We start from the raw sequence: 13,896 nt of genomic DNA on the forward strand, positions 1-13,896 counted from the left end.
TACTATTTAAGAATTACTTTTTAAAATGTTCATCCCACCATTCTTTCTGATGCACCTATGAAGGCTGCAAACTTCAGTATTCTTATTTGGACACCTCCTCGCCTATTCAATCTGCTGCCCAGGTGGTTATTGGGACATGTCTTGGTGTCTATGACCAGTAATGGGTGGTGGTAGTGAGGACCAGAAGACCAGTAAGAACTGACAGAGCAGAAGTGAAGCTATGAGAGAACTCAGGTCAGGACCAAGAAGGAGAGATTTGATGATTCCGGGGAAAAAACAGGAATACTCAGGCACTGGAAATGATTGTAGGCAGGGGTAAAATCCAACAGGTTCTGACAGGAAGAACTGTTAGTGGAAATTTTGAGTAGTTTGGAGAAACGGCAAATACCACCTCTGGCTGGCCCCAGAGTGGGGTGGGGATAGATTTTGCAGTATCCTTCCCCTGCCATACCCACCAAGCCATGCTCATAAAGCCCACAAAGCCACATCATGCCCACCAAGCCATGCTTACAGAATTAGTAGTTTAAAAACAAATAGGATTTCACCACTGATTGTAGGTATTGTTTATTTTTATGGATTGTATAAAACATAATCCTAACTTTATTATCTTTATAAACAACTCAAGGTAATGAACACATTCAGCACAACTTCCTCCTCTTTTTCTTCCACAACAACCCTGTTGGAGGGTGGTTTCCTTCCACAACAACCCCGTTGGATTGAGAAAGAGAATAATTGGCCCACAGTCACCCAGCTGACTTTCATGCCTAAAGTGGTACTAGAACTCACAGTCTCCCAGTTTCTAGCCTGGTGCCTTTGCTATTGGCTAAAATTGGCTAAAATCTGTTGCTGTGTACTTCCTAGGCAACTGCAAAGAAAAATGAGGACAGTTCCTCACCCAAGAGGAGAGAGAAAAGAGATGAGATAAAGTACAGGGGATTTCCCTAATCTATAATTTATAATCTAGAATTATAAATCCCCTGGAGGTTGAAATATAAGCAATACATTTAACTCTAGTAAAAAGTTCTATATTTTTCTAGCACAATTCTCTTTACAAGCTTCTATGGGTGGGATATTTTTTTTCTCTCCATCCTGAACTTTGTGACATTTAGGCTTGATGTCACTTGCCATCCAGAGAAGGAAGTTCATCGTGCCTAACTATTTCAGAATGTTAATTCACCATACTGTGGGGGCTTCCATTAGGTTCGCTACAACAATGGCCAGCTTATTCCGGGACCGTTTTGGAAATGGCTCATTTCCCAATAATTACTGATAATTGCACCACTCAAAACAAAAATGAAGCACAGCAGACTCTTTAAAAAAAGAGAGAGAGAAAATCCCAGAAATTAAGTTTGTACAACAGCAGACCTTTCCCTCTGGAGGTGAGAGGAAGGGTATGGAAGATTGATGTGGGGTTTCAAAGTTACTTTTTAACGAAGTTTGAGAGATAGGAATAAATGAAAGGACTCAGAGAAAGGAATTCAAAGCCATGTGGTTAGGCATCTCCAAGGCACTAGAATGAACTCAGAAAACTATGTGAACTAAGAGATTTTTCAAGTGTCAGAGTTCCTCTTCTCTGAGGATGATCACCTTTCTTAAGAATATCCTAGTTGAAATATATTGGCTAATAGAAGTGGGATTTTTGAATCTGTTGTCCTGAAAAAAAACTAATCATGCCCCCCCCCGCCCAAAAAACCCCTCCCCACAATAAAATAGAAGAGGACATGTAGAAATGTTTTGAATAAAGAATGAACCCTTTGTTATTTTTTAAAAAACTCAATCAAATCTCCTTTGAGCTGGATTCTATTTTTTTAAATTTCCAGATGCATTTATTTATTTGCATTTCTCTCTTTTTTTGCCATTTTTTATTTTTCTCCTTACATCACGTACAATTTATTTAGTTTTATTTATATATTTATTTGATTTTTTTTTATGTCGCCCTTCTCCTTAGATTCAGGGTGGCTTACGACATGTTAGCAATAGCACTTTTTTAAACAGAGCCAGCATATTGCCCCCACAATTCGGGTCCTTATTAGATTTGTGCCATTATAATATTGTTGTTGTGAGCCGCCCCGAGTCTTTGGAGAGGGGCGGCATACAAATCTAATAAATTATTATTATTATTCCTCATTTTACCCACCTCGGAAGGATGGAAGGCTGAGTCAACCTTGAGCCGGTGATGAGATTTGAACCACTGACCTACAGATCTAGTAGTCAGCCTTTTAGTGGCCTGCAGTACTGCACTCTACCCACTGCACCACCTTGGCTCAATTTAACATGCAATTACTTAAGAATTTTGAAATAAAATACATAATTATACATTTTTATCCATAATCATTCAAAACATCCTCTTGTTCTGCCCTTGCACTATTTTTGATGACTTCATGAACACATTCATTCATTTCACTGGCAACAATGTGGAAGTAGTGTACAGATACAACCACAATCGAGCCCCCAATTTTCGGCTGCTAAGTGAGACAGTTGTTAAGTGAGCTTTGCCCCACTTTATGATCTTTCTTGTGGCAGTTGTTAAATGATTCTGGCTTCCCCATTGACATTGCTTATCAGAAGTTTATAAAAGGTGATCACATGACCCTGGAACACTGTAACTGCCATAAATACGAACCAGTTGCCAAGCACCCGAATTTTGATCATGTGACCACAGGGATGTTGCAACGGTGTGGAAAACGGACACAAATTACTTTTTTCAGTGCCGCTATAACTTAGAACTATCACTAAATAAACAGGTTTATTTATTGGGAACTAGCTGTAGTTTTGGGGACTAGCTGTAGTTTTGTCATCACCTTCTTTTGGAATGTTTCTTTGGCCTCTCAGTCTAACCTATAGCCCTGGCAATGATTCTCATTCAAGGATTATGCAGGACTGACCCTACTTAGCCTCTGAGCCCAGAAAATTGAGGGTCAGTGCAGCTAACTGGGTGAGTTTGGAATGATGGCTGTTTCACCCAACATTCCTGCATAATCCATCCCATATTCCAGAGGTTTTCCCACTTTTACAGAGATGGTGTTTAGTGGGAAATGGAAGATGCTAGGTCAAAGTAACCTAATGGTTCGAGCAACTATGTTTTTGGATACTTCCCAGCGCATTTTGTATGAAGAAATCTGTGCTAAATACAAAATTGTATGAGGGATCCCTTCCAAATCCACCAGTCAGCAGGCCTTCCTGTCAATGGCATCTTTGCACACCTTCATATATGATGGGCATTCAGATTTAAAGGACAGACTAATATAATATGTTAATATAGTAGCTTAAATGGTCAGAACAATTATTTCTGCAGAAATGTAACATGTTATATTCAGGAAAAAAAAGATTCTGAGGGTGGAGATAAGGAGAGAGATGTTTTGAAGATCAAAATTTCTTAGATTTATGTCTTTCTTTCTTTCTTTCTTTCTTTCCTTCTTTCTTTCCTTCCTTCTCTTTTTCTTTTTCTTTTTTTTTCTTTATCTTTCTCTCCTCTCCTTCCTTTCCTTTCCTTTCCTTTCCTGCCAAGTGGAACTTCAGTTTTAATTTAGAAGATAAATATGTTTCATATAGAAACCTCTTGATTCCTAAAATTTCTCAAATGAGGCTGTCGACACTTACGTTGGATGGTAGTCCCATACTGACTGAACGTTCTGGCATGTCTAGAGGGCACAAATTAAGAAAGATGCTATTAAGCCTTTTCCCTTATCACTTCCTCCAGTTGCATCCTGTAAGTTCCCGTTAGCCTGTTCTATAGAGTGAATTCTTGTCATAATTTAAACAAGTCTTGCTTTACCTCAGGACCAAAGGAGGGAGAAACCAAAAGAGGCCCATTCAAAGATGCATAGGGTCTTATCTTGGTCCATCTTTTCCAGGTCCTTCTTCTCCATAGTGACCAATTAGGTATGTTTAGCAAACCTATGAGCACAAATGATAAGCGTCTCTGCTTCTCCCTGCCCTACTATAAGGAACTATATTCCAATGCTCAGCATATCAGAGAAAATGTAGACCAGTTATCTCAATGGCTTGACATCCTGTTTTCTACACTAGTTACACCAACGCCTTCAGCAAGAAATAGAAACCAAGGGACTAATTCTTTTTTCATTCAATCTCTTGGAAACCCACTTTTGGATATACAACAAAGATGGATCTATTTTTGTACAAAAAATGACTAACAGGTAGTGCTCTTCATGAATTAGTCTCATATAGTATCCCTCATTGCCAACTCTGCATAGTCTGAAGAGGTACTTTTGTCTGCTTTGGAGGAGTGGACCATTGGTCAAGCTGAATGCAGCAATGAAATCTGTTGGGACCTCAGTAAATCTGTTTACACAGTAACTCTCAAGGGCTGCCATCCCTGCGTGCATGAAAGACCACAAACCTCACAATGTACCCACTGATGCTTAGGCCTCACTATACTAAAGCCAACCCTGCTGTATGTGCATAACACATTCAACAGATTCAGAATGATCCATTAGGATTATGCTTATGTGTCAAGGAAAACAAAGGAAGACCTTGGCTTGATAATGCTGACATAGACTATAAAAGGGAAAGAGCAAAGGGACCAAAGCACATTGAAATTCAAGATTCACTGTTATTCCCCTGGGATAGGAAAGAAGACATACTTCAGAATGATCTCATGAGTCAAAATGGGAGGCTGCCACCATCTTTCCTAGGAAGAAAAAAATATCTACACAAAAATTATCCTTTGTGGAAGCCTCTGAGATATGGGAACTCTGGTTTTGTATCACCCCAAGTCCTTCTTTTCACCAGACTACACATACCCAGTTCCAGCAACCATTCTTTATATGTTTTAGCTTCCAGTCCCCTAATTTGTTGCTCTTCTCTGCACTCTTTCTAAAGTCTTAACCTTTTTTTTTTTTAACATCGTGGCAACCAAAACTGAATGCAGTATTCCAAGTGTGGCCTTACCAAAGCATTATAAAATGGTAATAACACTTTACGTGATCTATCCCTATGTTAATGCAGCCTCAAACTGTGTTGGCTTTTTTGGAAGCTACTCTGCACTGTTGGCTCATATTTTTTAAATGATTGTCCATCAGGACTCCAAGATCTCTCTTATAGTTACTACTATTGTGCAAGATACCACATATACTGTACCTATGCATTTTGTTTTTCTTGCCGAAATATAGGACCATTTCTGTAGAAATGTATAATCTTACTTTTAAGAGATGTAAATTTCAAATTTTGCCCTACCCTCCCACATAACCAAAGGAAAGCAACATTCAGTCAAACTAGTCAGTCCCAGTGTAATCCTTATTGGTAAAATACATTTTACTATTTCTATTTAAATTCAGAAGAATATTGTTTTCTATTTATAAAACATATTTCCGGAACAATGCCCATGAAAATAATTCTTCCTTTTGCTTTTCTAAAACTTAAGTGCTGCAACTGGTATGTTTCTCTTTATTTCTCTTTGCTGTTTTTATTCTTGGATGTCTGTAACTACCATCAGATGCTATAAGTTGAAAGACCTAGAATGCTTTTGTTATTGTTATTATTTGCCATGTAGTAAGCAGAGATAATGGATCTTTCATAGCTTGTCATACAGTGAACAGATGGTTCATCTCAAAGTTAAGATCCTGAGAATTCAGAGATATTGGCTACATTTCCTCCCTGCATTACTTTTGTGAAACAGCCAAAAAGAGGCCAGGATGGATTTTCTGCCTTTTATATATTATGCACAGCTCAAAAATGATAAAGAATTAGATATGCATCAAATACTCCTCAGTTTCCATTTTGGGGAATTAAATCTAGAGGTTTTATTATTATTATTATTATTTTAAAGACATTTTTTCCCCACTAGATTCTTAGACTATGAACATCACTCCTTTTTCAAAAGCTATATTTGAATAAACCATAAAATTTCCCATCTATTTCACTTTTTTATTAATCATTCAGATAATCTCAATTGTCCAGGAAAGACACAGGAAATAGGAGAACACCCCTGATATGCTACCTAGCAGATCAATGCCATTTAATGTAATATTGAGGAGGGACTACCAGTATTTTTTAAAAAATAAATATGATAATTGCTAATTATCATACACCATTTCAAGCTGTGTTAAAAAACGAAATTATTCCCAATAAGGCAACAACCATACTATATGTAATGAACATTGGGTTTCACAACAACAGTTACAAAACTTAGGGAAAAGAAAGCAAACCTGTTTGTCCAAGACTATAATTGTAAGAGTCCAAAAAGAGTAGCTCTCTCTAGAAGCAATATTAGTGTGGAAAGAAACAGTAAGTCAGAGTTATTTAGCTATTTAGCTATTTATTTATCTATTTATCTGCTGTTTGCAGACTACCTAGAGTCACCCCATTGGTGTGATAAACGGTATGAGTGCACTTATAAGTGGTCAATGTACTGTATACACAGAAATATACATAGATATTTCTGTTACTCTAGTTATTTTCTCCTCTTTTTGTTTTTATTTATTGCTTTGTACTTTACTATATTTTTGCTTTCTCTCTTTCCTTCAATTTTCTTTATTGGATTTTTTACTTATGGAAAAATAATGATATTAATTATATAACAACATTACTATTATTAATAATAATTAATACATTATTATTACTACTACTACTACTACTACTACTACTACTACTATTTTGTTCTACAAAATCCAGCATATCAATCTCATTTGCTGTGTATTACGTTTTTTTGTGAATAAAATAATAGTAATAATAATTTCATAAATTAATGACAATAATGAAAAAGTAAGCCATTAATAAAATGTAGCACATTAAGATAGAGCCATGGTGGAGCAGGGGTTAGACTGCAGTATTGCAGACTGCCTCTGCCCACTGTCAGGAGTTCGATCCTGACCAGCTCAAGATTGACTCAGACTTCCATTCTTCCGAGATCAGTAAAATGAGGACCCAGATTGTTGGGAGCAAGAGACTTTGCAAACCACTTAAGAGAGTGGTATATAAGTCTAAGTGCTTTTGCTATTTATCCCCAAGTAGCCACTACTCAGAATACAATCATGCTCCATTTATTTATCCCTGGGAAAGAAACAACCTAATCAAACGAATAGCCCCCAGCAGGATGGGGAAAAGCAATCTGATATCACCTCCAAGGGTACAGAAGCCAGGAAGCTTTGCAAATTCCTGTCATGCCTTTGACTCTATACAAGGGCTGACCAATGACATGTAATTCGCAACTCATTCGCCGCCGCCGCCTCCTCCTGTTCCTCCTCCTCCTCCATCATGTGCCACAGAGCAGCCCCTGGAATGAAAATGCCAAAAGATCACATTGAATCAATGCTGCTCTTTTCTCACACCGTCCAGCCTTCTGGGGTCTGACATGCTGCGAACGGCCAGTGAACAACTGCCAAACCACAAAAATCGGTTCCAGCTGGAGCAGTGGCATTGTGCCGTGAGCTATTTAAGTGGCCAGAATTCCTGACGGAGAAAGTGATTGTGGGGCTGTTTCCCTGTTCTGCATTTTGTTTCTCTTTTCGTGAATGTACACTCTCTCTTTCTCTCTGCACGTGCATGTATTTGGCATGGCAAGGCCCGCCTAGTTTTGAGATGACACATACACAAATAAAAACCATTTCTCTAAGCACGTGAAGGCTAAAAGGAAAGGGAAAAGCAAAAATCCCCTCCCTTCCTCAAAAAAGACCTTCTTTTCTTGAAAACTGTTTCCTGAATCATCCTCAGGTTTCCTGAAACACTGATTTATTTTATTTTATTTTATTTTATTTTATTTTATTTTATTTTATTTTACTTTACTTTACTTTACTTTACTTTACTTTACTTTACTTTACTTTACTTTACTTTACTTTACTTTACTTTACTTTACTTTACTTTACTTTACTTTACTTTACTATTTTATTTTATTTTATTTTATTTTATTTTATTTTATTTTATTTTATTTTATTTTATTTTATTTTATTTTATTTTATTTTATTTTATTTTATTTTATTTTATTTTATTTTATTTTATTTTATTTTATTTTATTTTATTTTATTTTATTTTATTTTATTTTATTTTATTTTATTTTATTTTATTTTATTTTATTTTATTTTATTTTATTTTATTTTATTTTATTTTATTTTATTTTATTTTATTTATTTTATTTTATTTTATTTTATTTTATTTTATTTTATTTTATTTTATTTTATTTTATTTTATTTTATTTTATTTTATTTTATTTTATTTTATTTTATTTTATTTTATTTTATTTTATTTTATTTTATTTTATTTTATTTTATTTTATTTTATTTTATTTTATTTTATTTTATTTTATTTTATTTTATTTTATTTTATTTTATTTTATTTTATTTTATTTTATTTTATTTTATTTTATTTTATTTTATTTTATTTTATTTTATTTTATTTTATTTTATTTTTATTTTATTTTATTTTTATTTTATTTTTATTGTTTTGTTTTGTTTTGTTTTGTTTTATTATTTTATTTTATTTTTTGTCTGTCTGTCTGTCTGTCTGTCTGTCTGTCTGTCTATCTATCTATCTATCTATCTATCTATCTATCTATTTATTTATTTAGACCAATACACAATACATATTGAGGAGAATAGACATGAAGTATTACATATAAAGAAAAGATATGAAAATAGAGGAGAAGATATATGAAAGGGAGAAAAGATATATGATATATGGGATAAGGGGAGACAAATTGGACAGGGGACGAAAGGCACACTGGTGCACTTATGTACGCCCCTTACTGACATCTTAGGAACATGGAGAGGTCAATCGTGGATAGTCTAAGGGAGAATGTTGGGGGTTAGGGGTTGACACTACTGAGTCAGGTAATGAGTTCCACACTTCGACAACTCGATTGCTAAAGTCATATTTTTTACAGTCAAGCTTGGAGCGATTAATATTAAGTTTGAATTTGTTGCGTGCTCTTGTGTTGCTGCAGTTGAAGCTGAAGTAGTCATTAACAGGAAGGACGTTGCAGCATTTGATTTTGTGGGCAATACTTAGATCGTGTTTTAGGAGTCATAGTTCTAAGCTTTCTGCGCCTAGGATTGATAGTCTGCTTTCGTAGGGCATTCTGTTTCGAGTGGAGGAGTGATATTGCATTATTCCTTCAGATTTCCAACCATTTTTAGACTGGCAAAACAACAACAACCCCAAGGTAGCATGCAGAAATAGGTTTCAAAAGAACTAAGCACAAACAAATAAATATCTTGCAAATGCCAGCTGGTTGACAAGTGCCCCAAATGAAATCACCTGCCCACGTGGGTGTGGGTGACAACATTTTACAATAGCTGGAAGTGTTTTACAGGCTGCCAAGCAACCCCTCAGAGGCTGTTGTAACTGTAAATGGCCATTTAATGATCAGTTTGAAATTATGGAATTATGGAAATTAAATTACGGAAATGTACTGGTCAACCCCTCCACAATATTGGGACAGAAGAGGAAGAGTGGTTCCCAACATGGGGCCCATGCCCCACAGGGGGACAGTTTCATTTTTAATGGGGGCAATTTGAACTTTATTTAAACCTAGTTAATGGCCTTTTAGGCTTCCTCCATGTGAGTAGTTCACTTTTTGAATAATAAGAATTATATGTCATGGGAGAGGGGGACTCAGGATTTTAGAGATGCTTAGGTGGGGCATGCCCCCCCCCCAAAAAAAGGTTGGGAACCACTGCAATAATATTGCAAATAATAACACATATTAATAATAACATATAATATTCAAAAAGTCACCCAGTTGGCTTTCATGGCTATGTTAGGACTTGAACTCAGGTCTTCGGCTTTCTAGCCTGGTGCCCTAACCACTAAACCAAACTGGCTTTCCATATCCCATTTTCCCGAAAATAAAACAGCGTCTTATATTAATTTTTGCTCCCAAAGATGTGCTGCATCTTATTTTCAGGGAATATCTTATTTTTTTTAATGAAGAAGAATTCACATTTATTGCTGAACAAAAAAAATGAACATTTATTATACACTGTACAGTAGTTGTCATCACAAACCAGCATAACCAGACAAACTGTGAATCCTATCAAGAATTTCTTACTACTACCGTACCATTATTTCAGTGTACAAAAATTATACTTTCTTCAAATAGGGTATATGTTATATATGTTCTGTTTGGGAATGATGAGAAACGAAACGTCTCCAACATCTTACTTTCGGTGGATGCCTTATATTAGGCAATTCTATGAAATCTCTCTATGTCTTACTTTCGGGGGTGACTTATTTTTGGTGAAACAGGGTATATACTGTTGCTGATGATGTCATTGTAACATGATGGAATCATGTGCCTCCCTGAATCCATAGTGTCTCCTCAATTATCTTCTGAGTTTCCCTACAATCCGTACAGACCAGGTGAAACTATCTATAGATTGACTTATTACATTTTTTAAATTAAAAATGCCTGATTTAGAAGCTCTTTCCCTGTCAATTGTGGATCGAAATCTACTAAGAAATCACCACCCTAATGCCTTGATTAGCTTGCATGTGGGAATATAAGATTACTCAGAAAGTGTTTTTAGAGATACTACTCCTGCTGCTACAAGTATTACTGCATACATAGAGACAGATTGAAAATTATAGTCTTTACTGGGAGATGTATCTGAAAGTAGCAGAAGCTACTGGCTGTTATAAAAGGCAAAGAACAGCTTGAACAAAGCAAATGTTGTTTCTGCTATATTATCACTCCTTGTATTATTCAGTAATTTTGAGACACATAAATAGATCCAGGACCTTTGGGGGCAAAACAGTTTGAACAATGACTCTAAACCTTTCTCATAGTGGTCTAGAGTTGAGCTGAAATGTTCTTTCCTGTTCAACATTTAATCTGTGGACAGCAAAAAGAGACACATAAGGCTCAATGTAAATTTATGGATGTGGCAAAATGCCTTACCCAGCATTTTTCAGCTCAGTACTATATTTCCCCCAACTCCCACCCCCAACAAAAAATTGCGGGGAGCTTTATTTTATTTTTATTTTACACAGCTTCTGTATCATCCCAGCCCTATGACTGTTGCAAGAAATAAAAACAATTAAAACCATAAAACATACGAGTGCAATAAAAGAATAAAATGAATAAACCCAGCTGGTAAATTATAATAGCAATAAACCTCAATAAATTAAGGTCCAAAAACCCAGAAAAAGAAAATTGTTTTAAGCTCTTGTTCCTTTTAATTCTTCCCTCAGCTTTTCCAAATGTGACTTAGAAGTTTTTGTTGAAGATCCTTCGTGAGTACAATGAATAAATATAGTAATATATAAATACTAGTTCCAGGAGATCAGTTATTTATTAGATTTTCTTATCCTGCCTTTATTACTTAATAAGTAACTCAAGACAGTGAATATATCTAACATACATTCCTGCTCCTATTTTTCCCCACAACAACAACCCTGTGAGGTGATTTGGTCTGAAAGTGACTGGCCCAAAGTCTTCTAGCCAAAGTTCATGCTTTAATCAGGGCTAGAACTCACTATCTCCTAGTTTTTAAGTCAGTGCCTTAACCACTAGACCAGTGATGGTGAACCTTTTTTCCCTCGGGTTCCGAAAGTGCATGTGTGTGCATGCGTGAGTGCCCACACCCATAATTCAATGCCTGGGAAAAATGGTCTCCCCTGCCCCTCTGGAGGCTGGAAATGGCCCTTTTCCCCAACCTCTAGTGGGCCTGTTTTTTGCCTTCCCCAGGCTCCGGAGGCTTCCCTGGAGCCTGGGAAGGGTGAAAATGACCTCTCCCACACCCGGAGACCCTACAGAAGCTGAAAATGCCCTCCTAGAGCCTCTGTGCAAGCCAAAAATCAGCTGGCCGGTGTGCACATGTATGCTGGAGCTGAGCTAGGCCAACTGCTCACATGCTGACAGATATGGCTTTGCATGCCACCTGTGGCATGCATGCCATAAGTTCGCCATCACTGCACTAGGCCAAACTAGCTCCCCCTTAGTGCTAACTGAACACATTCAGGTACTTCAGAGACAGATGTAATGTAATGTTGACTGAGCTTTCACACTTTAATACCACAGACAAATTTTCCATAAGTCACCTCAACTACATTTTCTTTCAACCATGAAACTTCAAATTTTCTAATGACAGCAAATAAAACAATACCACCTGCCAACTGGGTGGTATTTCTTCTCGTGTAAATCAAAGGATAAATGGAGAGTAAAGAAAACTCAATTTTCTGGCTCAGTTTCTAACTCATAAATATTGTATTAGGAATATTTTCTCATTAGATTAGCTTTCAGTTCTTCATTCATGAGCCAAAGGTCACCCCTTGTCAAAGGGCCCAACAACTATATGTAAAACAACAACTGTATGTAACAACTATCCACAACAACTATAAGTAAAATAGGTTGGACTGTGAGAGAGTGACTGACCCATAACTGAGCTTCCATAACTGAGGTTAGACCAAAAGCTGGGCTTTCTTGACCTTACTCCATTAATTAATATATAGTACTAGTGTGATTATGAAGACTAATCATAATCTAGTCTCTTCAGTTTCTATTTCAATGGAGGGGAAGGGACATGAAATTTTAATACTGACATTTGTCCCCAAAGTTTGGGGAGAGATCTCTTGAGCTGCCAGGTTAAAAAAAAATAGTATGGAGAAGAAGAGAAAAGAAGGATTTTATTTATTTATTTATTATTTAGATTTGTATGCCGCCCCTCTCCGAAGACTCGGGGCGGCTCACAACAAGATAGAACAAATCATAAATAATCCAAATAACTTTAAAATATTTAAAGATTTAAAAGAACCCCATATACTAACAGACACACACACAAGCATACCATGTATAAATTGAACATGCCCGGGGGAGGTGTTTCAATTCCCCCATGCCTAACGGTAAAGGTGGGTTTTAAGGAGTTTACGGAAGGCAGGAAGAGTAGGGGCAGTTCTAATCTCTGGGGGGAGTTGGTTCCAGAGAGTCGGTGCCACCACAGAAAAGGCTCTTCCCCTGGGGCACGCCAACCAACATTGTTTAGTTGACAGGACCCGGAGAAGGCCCACTCTGTGGGACCTAATCGGTCGCTGGGATTCGTGCGGCAGGAGGCGGTCTCGGAGATATTCTGGTCCAGTGCCATGAAGGGCTTTAAAGGTCATAACCAACACTTTGAATTGTGACCGGAAATTGATCGGCAGCCAATGCAGACTGCGGAGTGATGGTGAAACATGGGCATACCTAGGTAAGCCCATGACTGCTCTCGCAGCTGCATTCTGCACGATCTGAAGTTTCCGAACACTTTTCAAAGGTAGCCCCGTGTAGAGAGCATTACAGTAGTCGAACCTCGAGGTGATGAGGGCATGAGTGACTGTGAGCAATGAGTCCCGGTCCAGATAGGGCCGCAACTGGTGCACCAGGCGAACCTGGGCAAACGCCCCCCTCGCCACAGCTGAAAGATTGTTCTCTAATGTGAGCTGTGGATCGAGGAGGACGCCCAAGTTGCGGACCCTCTCTGAGGGGGTCAATAATTTCCCCCCCCCCCCAGGGTAATGGACGGACAGATGGGATTGTCCTTGGGAGGCAAAACCCACAGCCACTCCGTCTTCTCCGGGTTGAGTTTGAGTCTGTTGGCACCCATCCAGGCCCCAACAGCCTCCAGGCACTGGCACATCACTTCCACTGCTTCGTTGACTGGACATGGGGTGGAGATGTAAAGCTGGGTATCATCAGCGTATTGATGATACCTCACGCCATGTCCTTGTATGATCTCACCCAGCGGTTTCATGTAGATATTAAATAGCAGGGGGGAGAGGACCGACCCATGAGGCACCCCACAAGGGAGAGACCTCGGAGCCGACCCCTGACCCCCCACTAACACCGACTGCGACCGGATGGCCTATTAATTTTCCAGGAATCTTGCAAGATTATCAAAATACCAAAAAAGATTCGTTCAAAATAAAATCACATAGAAAGCTGTCAAATTCTTTTCCTAAATAAGGTCA

The sequence above is a fragment of the Erythrolamprus reginae genome, chromosome 1, assembly GCF_031021105.1.
Source record: "Erythrolamprus reginae isolate rEryReg1 chromosome 1, rEryReg1.hap1, whole genome shotgun sequence".
In the NCBI taxonomy this organism is placed as follows: domain Eukaryota; kingdom Metazoa; phylum Chordata; class Lepidosauria; order Squamata; family Dipsadidae; genus Erythrolamprus; species Erythrolamprus reginae.